Here is a 12,047-nt window from a genome sequence, read left to right as displayed (position 1 = left end):
CTGATGATTAGGAAATAGCTTATACTACATAAAAAGGCTGATACTATCGGATAAAGGACCTGGTCCATCTGATGATTAGGAAATAGCTTATGCTACATAAAAAGGCTGATACTATCGGATAAAGGACCTGGTCCATCTGATGATTAGGAAATAGCTTATACTACATAAAAAGGCTGATACTATAGGATAAAGGACCCGGTCCATCTGATGATTAGGAAATAGCTTATACTACATAAAAAGGCTGATACTATAGGATAAAGGACCTGGTCCATCTGATGATTAGGAAATAGCTTATACTACATAAAAAGGCTGATACTATAGGATAAAGGACCCGGTCCATCTGATGATTAGGAAATAGCTTATGCTACATAAAAAGGATGATACTATAGGATAAAGGACCCGGTCCATCTGATGATTAGGAAATAGCTTATGCTACATAAAAAGGATGATACTATAGGATAAGGGACCCGGTCCCTCTGATGATTAGGAAATAGCTTATGCTACATAAAAAGGCTGATACTATAGGATAAAGGACCTGGTCCATCTGATGATTAGGAAATAGCTTATACTACATAAAAAGACTGATACTATAGGATAAAGGACCTGGTCCCTCTGATGATTAGGAAATAGCTTATACTACATAAAAAGGCTGATACTATCGGATAAAGGACCTGGTCCATCTGATGATTAGGAAATAGCTTATGCTACATAAAAAGGCTGATACTATAGGATAAAGGACCTGGTCCATCTGATGATTAGGAAATAGCTTATGCTACATAAAAAGGCTGATACTATCGGATTAAGGACCTGGTCCATCTGATGATTAGGAAATAGCTTATACTACATAAAAAGGCTGATACTATAGGATAAAGGACCTGGTCCATCTGATGATTAGGAAATAGCTTATGTTACATAAAAAGGCTGATACTATAGGATAAAGGACCCGGTCCATCTGATGATTAGGAAATAGCTAATACTACATAAAAAGGCTGATACTATAGGATAAAGGACCTGGTACATCTGATGATTAGGAAATAGCTTATGCTACATAAAAAGGCTGATACTATAGGATAAAGGACCTGGTCCATCTGATGATTAGGAAATAGCTTATGCTACATAAAAAGGCTGGATACTATAGGATAAAGGACCCGGTCCATCTGATGATTAGGAAATAGCTTATGCTACATAAAAAGGCTGATACTATAGGATAAAGGACCTGGTCCATCTGATGATTAGGAAATAGCTTATGCTACATAAAAAGGCTGATACTATAGGATAAAGGACCTGTCCATCTAATGATTAGGAAATAGCTTATACTACATAAAAAGGCTGATACAATAGGATAAAGGACCCGGTCCATCTGATGATTAGGAAATAGCTTATACTACATAAAAAGGCTGATACTATAGGATAAAGGACCTGGTCTTTCTGATGATTAGGTAATAGCTTATGCTACATAAAAAGGCTGATAGTATAGGATAAAGGACCCGTTCCCTCTAATGATTAGGAAATAGCTTATACTACATAAAAAGGCTGATACTATAGGATAAAGGACCTGGTCTTTCTGATGATTAGGTAATAGCTTATGCTACATAAAAAGGCTGATAGTATAGGATAAAGGACCCGTTCCCTCTAATGATTAGGAAATAGCTTATACTACATAAAAAGGCTGATACTATAGGATAAAGGACCTGGTCCATCTGATGATTAGGAAATAGCTTATGCTACATAAAAAAGCTGATACTATAGGATAAAGGACCTGGTCAATCTGATGATTAGGAAATAGCTTATACTACATAAAAAGGCTGATACTATAGGATAAAGGACCTGGTCCATCTGATGATTAGGAAATAGCTTATGTTACATAAAAAGGCTGGATGTTATAGGATAAAGGACCCGGTCCATCTGATAATTAGGAAATAGCTTATAATACATAAAAAGGCTGATACTATAGGATAAAGGACATGGTCCCTCTGATGATTAGGAAATAGCTTATGCTACATAAAAAGGCTGATACTATAGAATAAAGGACACGGTCCCTCTGATGATTAGGAAATAGCTTATACTACATAAAAAGGCTGATACTATAGGATAAAGGACCTGGTCTTTCTGATGATTAGGTAATAGCTTATGCTACATAAAAAGGCTGATAGTATAGGATAAAGGACCCGTTCCCTCTAATGATTAGGAAATAGCTTATACTACATAAAAAGGCTGATACTATAGGATAAAGGACCTGGTCCATCTGATGATTAGGAAATAGCTGATGCTACATAAAAAGGCTGATACTATAGGATAAAGGACCTGGTCCATCTGATGAATAGGAAATTGCTTATACTACATAAAAAGACTGATACTATAGGATAAAGGACCCGGTCCCTCTGATGAATAGGAAATACCTTATGCTACATAAAAAGGCTGATACTATAGGATAAAGGGCCTGGTCATCTGATAATTAGGAAATAGCTTATAATACATAAAAAGGCTGATACTATAGGATAAAGGACATGGTCCCTCTGATGATTAGGAAATAGCTTATGCTACATAAAAAGGCTGATACTATAGAATAAAGGACACGGTCCCTCTGATGATTAGGAAATAGCTTATACTACATTAAAAGGCTGGATACTATAGGATAATGGACCTGGTCCTTCTGATGATTAGAAAATAGCTTATGCTACATAGAAAGGCTGATACTATATGATAAAGGACCTGGTCCTTCTGATGATTAGGTAATAGCTTATGCTACATAAAAAGGCTGATACTATAGTATAAAGGACCTGGTCCATCTGATGATTAGGAAATAGCTTATGTTACATAAAAAGGCTGATACTATAGGATAAAGGACCTGGTCCATCTGATGATTAGGAAATAGCTTTTGTTACATAAAAAGGCTGATACTATAGGATAAAGGACCTGGTCCATCTGATGATTAGGAAATAGTTTATGCTACATAAAAAGGCTGATACTATAGGATAAAGAACCGGTCCATCTGATGATTAGGAAATAGCTTATGTTACATAAAAAGGCTGATACTATAGGATAAAGGACCTCGTCCATCTGATGATTAGGAAATAGCTTATGCTATATAAAAAGGCTGGATACTATAGGATAAAGGACCTGGTCTTTCTGATGATTAGGAAATAGTTTATGCTACATAAAAAGGCTGATACTATAGGATAAAGGACCCGGTCCCTCTAATGATTAGAAAATAGCTTACACTACATAAAAAGGCTGATACTATAGGATAAAGGACCTGGTCCATCTGATGATAATGAAATAGCATATGCTACATAAAAAGGCTGATACTATAGGATAAAGGACCTGGTCCATCTGATGACTAGAAAATAGCTTTTGTTACATAAAAAGGCTGGATACTATAGGATAAAGGACCTGGTCCATCTGATGATTAGGAAATAGCTTATTTTACATAAAAAGGCTAAATACTATAGGATAAAGGACCTGGTCCATCTGATGATTAGGAAATAGCTTATGCTACATAAAAAAGCTGATACTATAGGATAAAGGACCTGGTCCCTCTGATGATTAGGAAATAGCTTATGTTAGATAAAAAGATTGATACTATAGGATAAAGGACCCGGTCCATCTGATGATTAGGAAATAGCTTATACTACATAAAAAGGCTGATACTATAGGATAAAGGACCTGGTCCATCTGATGATTAGGAAATAGCTTATACTACATAAAAAGGCTGATACTATAGGATAAAGGACCTGGTCCCTCTGATGACTAGGAAATAGCTTATACTACATAAAAAGGCTGATACTATAGGATAAAGGACCGGTCCATCTGATGATTAGGAAATAGCTTATGCTACATAAAAAGGCTGATACTATAGGATAAAGGACCTGGTCCCTCTGATGACTAGGAAATAGCTTATACTACATAAAAAGGCTGATACTATAGGATAAAGGACCTGGTCCATCTGATGACTAGGAAATAGCTTATACTACATAAAAAGGCTGATACTATAGGATAAAGGACCTGGTCCATCTGATGATAAGGAAATAGCTTATGTTACATAAAAAGGCTGATACTATAGGATAAAGGACCCGGTCCCTCTGATTATTAGGAAATAGCTTATACTACATAAAAAGGCTGATACTATAGGATAAAGGACCTAGTCCATCTGATTATTAGGAAATATCTTATGTTACATAAAAAGGCTGATACTATATGATAAAGGATCTGGTCTTTCTGATGATTAGTATGCAAACACAAAGATTGCAGCGGCACATTATATAAGAAAAAAAAAGAAAAAAAATTTTATCAAATTTTTTTTTTTTTATCTCTGAATTTTTTATCAGAATTTTTTTTAAGGCTCTCAGCGCACTTTTTGATCAAAACGAGTCCCCCCATCCACCACGTGGAGGTGGCCGTTTTCGGATGGGTCCCTAACATACATTATGAGTTTAACATAACTCTCACCTCTGCTGTGCATATAGCCTCTTGTCTGGGTGTTATGCTAGATCCATTATCAATTTAAAGTCCCTCCTGGGAAAAGGGGGAGGGGTGCATGGCTAGAGAGGGTGCCATTCCCTCAAAGTTACATAAAACAAAAAACACAAATCGCCAGCACAACTTCCTAATACACGGGTGCATGCTGCTATGGAAAATGCAAAGTATACAAACACAAAGATTGCAGCGGCACATTATATAAAAAAAAAGAAAAAAAGCTTTCTGATGATTAGGAAATAGCTTATGCTACAGAAAAAGGCTGATACTATAGGATAAAGGACCTGGTCCATCTGATGATTAGGAAATAGCTTATACTACATAAAAAGGCTGATACTATAGGATAAAGGACCCGGTCCATCTGATGATTAGGAAATAGCTTATGCTACAGAAAAAGGCTGATACTATAGGATAAAGGACCTGGTCCATCTGATGATTAGAAAATAGCTTATACTACATAAAAAGGCTGATACTATAGGATAAAGGACCCGATCCCTCTGATGATTAGGAAATAGCTTATGCTACATAAAAAGGCTGATACTATAGGATAAAGGACCCGGTCAATCTGATGATTAGGAAATAGTTTATACTACATAAAAAGGCTGATACTATAGGATAAAGGACCTGGTCTTTCTGATGATTAGGTAATAGCTTATGCTACATAAAAAGGCTGATAGTATAGGATAAAGGACCCGTTCCCTCTAATGATTAGGAAATAGCTTATACTACATAAAAAGGCTGATACTATAGGATAAAGGACCTGGTCCATCTGATGATTAGGAAATAGCTTATGCTACATAAAAAAGCTGATACTATAGGATAAAGGACCTGGTCAATCTGATGATTAGGAAATAGCTTATACTACATAAAAAGGCTGATACTATAGGATAAAGGACCTGGTCCATCTGATGATTAGGAAATAGCTTATGTTACATAAAAAGGCTGGATGTTATAGGATAAAGGACCCGGTCCATCTGATGATTAGGGAATAGCTGATGCTACATAAAAAGGCTGATACTATAGGATAAAGGAGCCGGTCCCTCTGTTGATTAGGAAATAGCTTATGCTACATTAAAAGGCTGGATACTATAGGATAAAGGACCCGGTCCATCTGATGAATAGGAAATTGCTTATACTACATAAAAAGACTGATACTATAGGATAAAGGACCCGGTCCCTCTGATGAATAGGAAATACCTTATGCTACATAAAAAGGCTGATACTATAGAATAAAGGGCCTGGTCCATCTGATAATTAGGAAATAGCTTATAATACATAAAAAGGCTGATACTATAGGATAAAGGAAATTGTCCCTCTGATGACTAGGAAATAGCTTATACTACATAAAAAGGCTGATACTATAGGATAAAGGACCGGTCCATCTGATGATTAGGAAATAGCTTATACTACATAAAAAGGCTGATACTATAGGATAAAGGACCCGGTCCATCTGATGATTAGGAAATAGCTTATGTTACATAAAAAGGCTGATACTATAGGATAAAGGACCCGGTCCCTCTGATGATTAGGAAATAGCTTATGCTACATAAAAAGGCTGATACTATAGAATAAAGGACACGGTGCCTCTGATGATTAGGAAATAGCTTATACTACATTAAAAGGCTGGATACTATAGGATAATGGACCTGGTCCTTCTGATGATTAGAAAATAGCTTATGCTACATAAAAAGGCTGATACTATATGATAAAGGACCCGGTCCTTCTGATGATTAGGTAATAGCTTATACTACATAAAAAGGCTGATACTATAGTATAAAGAACCCGGTCCATCTGATGATTAGGAAATAGCTTATGTTAAAATAAAAAGGCTGATACTATAGGATAAAGGACCTGGTCCATCTGATGATTAGGAAATAGCTTATGTTACATAAAAAGGCTGATACTATAGGATAAAGGACCTGGTCCATCTGATGATTAGGAAATAGTTTATGCTACATAAAAAGGCTGATACTATAGGATAAAGAATCGGTCCATCTGATGATTAGGAAATAGCTTATGTTACATAAAAAGGCTGATACTATAGGATAAAGGACCTCGTCCATCTGATGATTAGGAAATAGCTTATACTATATAAAAAGGCTGGATACTATAGGATAAAGGACCTGGTCCTTCTGATGATTAGGAAATAGCTTATACTACATAAAAAGGCTGATACTATATGATAAAGGACCCGGTCCCTCTAATGATTAGAAAATAGCTTATACTACATAAAAAGGCTGATACTATAGGATAAAGGACCTGGTCTTTCTGATGATTAGGAAATAGTTTATGCTACATAAAAAGGCTGATACTATAGGATAAAGGACCCGGTCCCTCTAATGATTAGAAAATAGCTTATACTACATAAAAAGGCTGATACTATAGGATAAAGGACCTGGTCCATCTGATGATAATGAAATAGCATATGCTACATAAAAAGGCTGATACTATAGGATAAAGGACCTGGTCCATCTGATGACTAAAAAATAGCTTTTGTTACATAAAAAGGCTGGATACTATAGGATAAAGGACCTGGTCCATCTGATGATTAGGAAATAGCTTATTTTACATAAAAAGGCTAAATACTATAGGATAAAGGACCTGGTCCATCTGATGATTAGGAAATAGCTTATGCTACATAAAAAGGCTGATACTATAGGATAAAGGACCTGGTCCCTCTGATGATTAGGAAATAGCTTATGTTAGATAAAAAGATTGATACTATAGGATAAAGGACCCGGTCCATCTGATGATTAGGAAATAGCTTATGCTACATAAAAAGGCTGGATGTTATAGGATAAAGGACCCGGTCCATCTGATGATTAGGGAATAGCTGATGCTACATAAAAATGCTGATACTATAAGATAAAGGACCTGGTCCATCTGATGATTAGAAAATAGCTTATACTACATAAAAAGACTGATACTATAGGATAAAGGACCCGGTCCCTCTAATGATTAGGAAATAGCTTATACTACATAAAAAGGCTGATACTATAGGATAAAGGACCTGGTCCATCTGATGATTAGGAAATAGCTTATGCTACATAAAAAAGCTGATACTATAGGATAAAGGACCCGGTCAATCTGATGATTAGGAAATAGCTTATACTACATAAAAAGGCTGATACTATAGGATAAAGGACCTGGTCTTTCTGATGATTAGGTAATAGCTTATGCTACATAAAAAGGCTGAAAGTATAGGATAAAGGACCCGTTCCCTCTAATGATTAGGAAATAGCTTATACTACATAAAAAGGCTGATACTATAGGATAAAGGACCTGGTCCATCTGATGATTAGGAAATAGCTTATTTTACATAAAAAGGCTAAATACTATAGGATAAAGGACCTGGTCCATCTGATGATTAGGAAATAGCTTATGCTACATAAAAAAGCTGATACTATAGGATAAAGGACCTGGTCCCTCTGATGATTAGGAAATAGCTTATGTTAGATAAAAAGATTGATACTATAGGATAAAGGACCCGGTCCATCTGATGATTAGGAAATAGCTTATGCTACATAAAAAGGCTGGATGTTATAGGATAAAGGACCCGGTCCATCTGATGATTAGGGAATAGCTGATGCTACATAAAAATGCTGATACTATAAGATAAAGGACCCGGTCCATCTGATGATTAGAAAATAGCTTATACTACATAAAAAGACTGATACTATAGGATAAAGGACCCGGTCCCTCTGATGAATAGGAAATAGCTTATGCTACATAAATGCGCGCTGCGATTCCGCTTCCAGCCGGGATGCGATTCGCGATGCGGGTAGCGCCCGCTCGCGATGCGCACCCCGGCTCCCGTACCTGACTCGCTCTCCCTCGGTCCTGTCCCGGCGCGCGCGGCCCCGCTCCCTAGGGCGCGCGCGCGCCGGGTCTTTGCGATTTAAAGGGCCACTGCGCCGCTGATTGGCGCAGTGATTCCAATTAGTGTCTTCACCTGTGCACTTCCCTATATCACCTCACTTCCCCTGCACTTCCTTGCCGGATCTTGTTGCCATCGTGCCAGTGAAAGCGTTTCCTTGTATGTTCCTAGCCTGTGTTCCAGACCTCCTGCCGTTGCCCCTGACTACGATCCTTGCTGCCTGCCCCGACCTTCTGCTACGTCCGACCTTGCTTCTGTCTACTCCCTTGTACCGCGCCTATCTTCAGCAGCCAGAGAGGTGAGCCGTTGCTAGTGGATACGACCTGGTCACTACCGCCGCAGCAAGACCATCCCGCTTTGCGGCGGGCTCTGGTGAAAACCAGTAGTGACTTAGAACCGATCCACTAGCACGGTCCACGCCAATCCCTCTCTGGCACAGAGGATCCACTACCTGCCAGCCGGCATCGTGACAGTAGATCCGGCCATGGATCCCGCTGAAGTTCCTCTGCCAGTTGTCGCTGACCTCACCACGGTGGTCGCCCAGCAGTCACAACAGATAGCGCAACAAGGCCAACAGCTGTCTCAACCGACCGTTATGCTTCAGCAGTTACTACCACAGCTTCAGCAGTCATCTCCTCCGCCAGCTCCTGCACCTCCTCCGCAGCGAGTGGCCGCTCCTGGTCTACGCCTATCCTTGCCGGATAAATTTGATGGGGACTCTAAGTTTTGCCGTGGCTTTCTTTCCCAATGTTCCCTGCATCTGGAGATGATGTCGGACCAGTTTCCCACTGAAAGGTCTAAGGTGGCTTTCGTAGTCAGCCTTCTGTCTGGAAAAGCCCTGTCTTGGGCCACACCGCTCTGGGACCGCAATGACCCCGTCACTGCCTCTGTACACTCCTTCTTCTCGGAAATCCGAAGTGTCTTTGAGGAACCTGCCCGAGCCTCTTCTGCTGAGACTGCCCTGTTGAACCTGGTCCAGGGTAATTCTTCCGTTGGCGAGTATGCCGTACAATTCCGTACTCTTGCTTCAGAATTATCCTGGAATAATGAGGCCCTCTGCGCGACCTTTAAAAAAGGCCTATCCAGCAACATTAAAGATGTTCTGGCCGCACGAGAAATTCCTGCTAATCTACATGAACTCATTCACCTAGCCACTCGCATTGACATGCGTTTTTCCGAAAGGCGTCAGGAGCTCCGCCAAGATATGGACTCTGTTCGCACGAGGCGTTTCTTCTCCTCGGCTCCTCTCTCCTCTGGTCCCCTGCAATCCGTTCCTGTGCCTCCCGCCGTGGAGGCTATGCAGGTCGACCGGTCTCGCCTGACACCTCAAGAGAGGACACGACGCCGCATGGAGAACCTCTGCCTGTACTGTGCTAGTACCGAACACTTCCTGAGGGATTGTCCTATCCGTCCTCCCCGCCTGGAAAGACGTACGCTGACTCCGCACAAAGGTGAGACAGTCCTTGATGTCTACTCTGCTTCTCCACGTCTTACTGTGCCTGTGCGGATGTCTGCCTCTGCCTTCTCCTTCTCTACTGTGGCCTTCTTGGACTCTGGATCTGCAGGAAATTTTATTTTGGCCTCCCTCGTCAACAGGTTCAACATCCCAGTGACCAGTCTCGCCAGACCCCTTTACATCAATTGTGTAAACAATGAAAGATTGGACTGTACCATACGTTTCCGCACGGAGCCCCTTCTAATGAGCATCGGATCTCATCACGAGAGGATTGAACTTTTGGTCCTCCCCAATTGCACCTCGGAAATTCTCCTTGGACTTCCCTGGCTTCAACTTCATTCCCCAACCCTGGATTGGTCCACTGGGGAGATCAAGAGTTGGGGGCCCTCTTGTTCCAAGGACTGTCTAAAACCGGTTCCCAGTAACCCTTGCCGTGACTCTGTGGTTCCTCCTGTAACCGGTCTCCCTAAGGCCTATATGGACTTCGCGGATGTTTTCTGCAAAAAACAAGCTGAGACTCTACCTCCTCACAGGCCTTATGATTGTCCTATCGACCTCCTCCCGGGCACTACTCCACCCCGGGGCAGAATTTATCCTCTCTCTGCCCCAGAGACTCTTGCCATGTCTGAATACGTCCAGGAAAATTTAAAAAAGGGCTTTATCCGTAAATCCTCCTCTCCTGCCGGAGCCGGATTTTTCTTTGTGTCCAAAAAAGATGGCTCCCTACGTCCTTGCATTGACTACCGCGGTCTTAATAAAATCATGGTTAAGAACCGCTACCCCCTACCCCTCATCTCTGAACTCTTTGATCGCCTCCAAGGTGCCCACATCTTTACTAAACTGGACTTAAGAGGTGCCTATAACCTCATCCGCATCAGAGAGGGGGATGAGTGGAAAACGGCATTTAACACCAGAGATGGACACTTTGAGTACCTGGTCATGCCCTTTGGCCTGTGCAACGCCCCTGCTGTCTTCCAAGACTTTGTTAATGAAATTTTTCGTGATCTGTTATACTCCTGTGTTGTTGTATATCTGGACGATATCCTAATTTTTTCTGCCAATCTAGAAGAACACCGCCAGCATGTCCGTATGGTTCTTCAGAGACTTCGGGACAATCAACTCTATGCCAAAATTGAAAAATGTCTGTTTGAATGCCAATCTCTTCCTTTTCTAGGATACTTGGTCTCTGGCCAGGGACTACAAATGGATCCAGACAAACTCTCTGCCGTATTAGATTGGCCACGCCCCTCCGGACTCCGTGCTATCCAACGCTTTTTGGGGTTCGCCAATTATTACAGGCAATTTATTCCACATTTTTCTACTGTTGAGGCTCCTATCGTGGCTTTAACCAAAAAAAATGCCGATCCCAAGTCTTGGCCTCCTCAAGCGGAAGACGCCTTTAAACGACTCAAGTCTGCCTTTTCTTCGGCTCCCGTGCTCTCCAGACCTGATCCGTCCAAACCCTTCCTATTGGAGGTTGATGCCTCCTCAGTGGGAGCTGGAGCTGTTCTTCTACAAAAAAATTCTTCCGGGCATGCTGTCACTTGTGGTTTTTTTTCTAGGACCTTCTCTCCGGCGGAGAGGAACTACTCCATCGGGGATCGAGAGCTTCTAGCCATCAAATTAGCACTTGAGGAATGGAGGCATCTGCTGGAGGGATCAAGATTTCCAGTTATTATTTACACCGACCACAAGAACCTCTCCTACCTCCAGTCTGCCCAACGACTGAATCATGGCCAGGCCCGGTGGTCTCTGTTCTTTGCCCGATTTAATTTTGAGATTCACTTTCGGCCTGCCGATAAGAACATTAGGGCCGATGCTCTCTCTCGTTCCTCGGATGCCTCAGAAGTTGAACTCTCTCCGCAACACATCATTCCACCTGACTGCCTGATCTCCACTTCTCCAGCCTCCATCAGGCAAACTCCTCCAGGAAAGACCTTTGTTTCTCCACGCCAACGCCTCGGAATCCTTAAATGGGGTCACTCCTCCCATCTCGCAGGTCATGTGGGCATCAAGAAATCTGTGCAACTCATCTCCCGCTTCTATTGGTGGCCGACTCTGGAGACGGATGTTGTGGACTTTGTGCGAGCCTGCACTATCTGTGCCCGGGATAAGACTCCTCGCCAGAAGCCCGCTGGTTTTCTTCATCCCCTGCCTGTCCCCGAACAGCCTTGGTCTCTGATTGGTATGGATTTTATTACTGATTTACCCCCTTCCCGTGGCAACACTGTTATTTGG

Source organism: Hyla sarda (assembly GCF_029499605.1).
Source record: "Hyla sarda isolate aHylSar1 chromosome 1 unlocalized genomic scaffold, aHylSar1.hap1 SUPER_1_unloc_24, whole genome shotgun sequence".
NCBI lineage: Eukaryota > Metazoa > Chordata > Amphibia > Anura > Hylidae > Hyla > Hyla sarda.
This window is presented reverse-complemented; position numbering follows the sequence as displayed.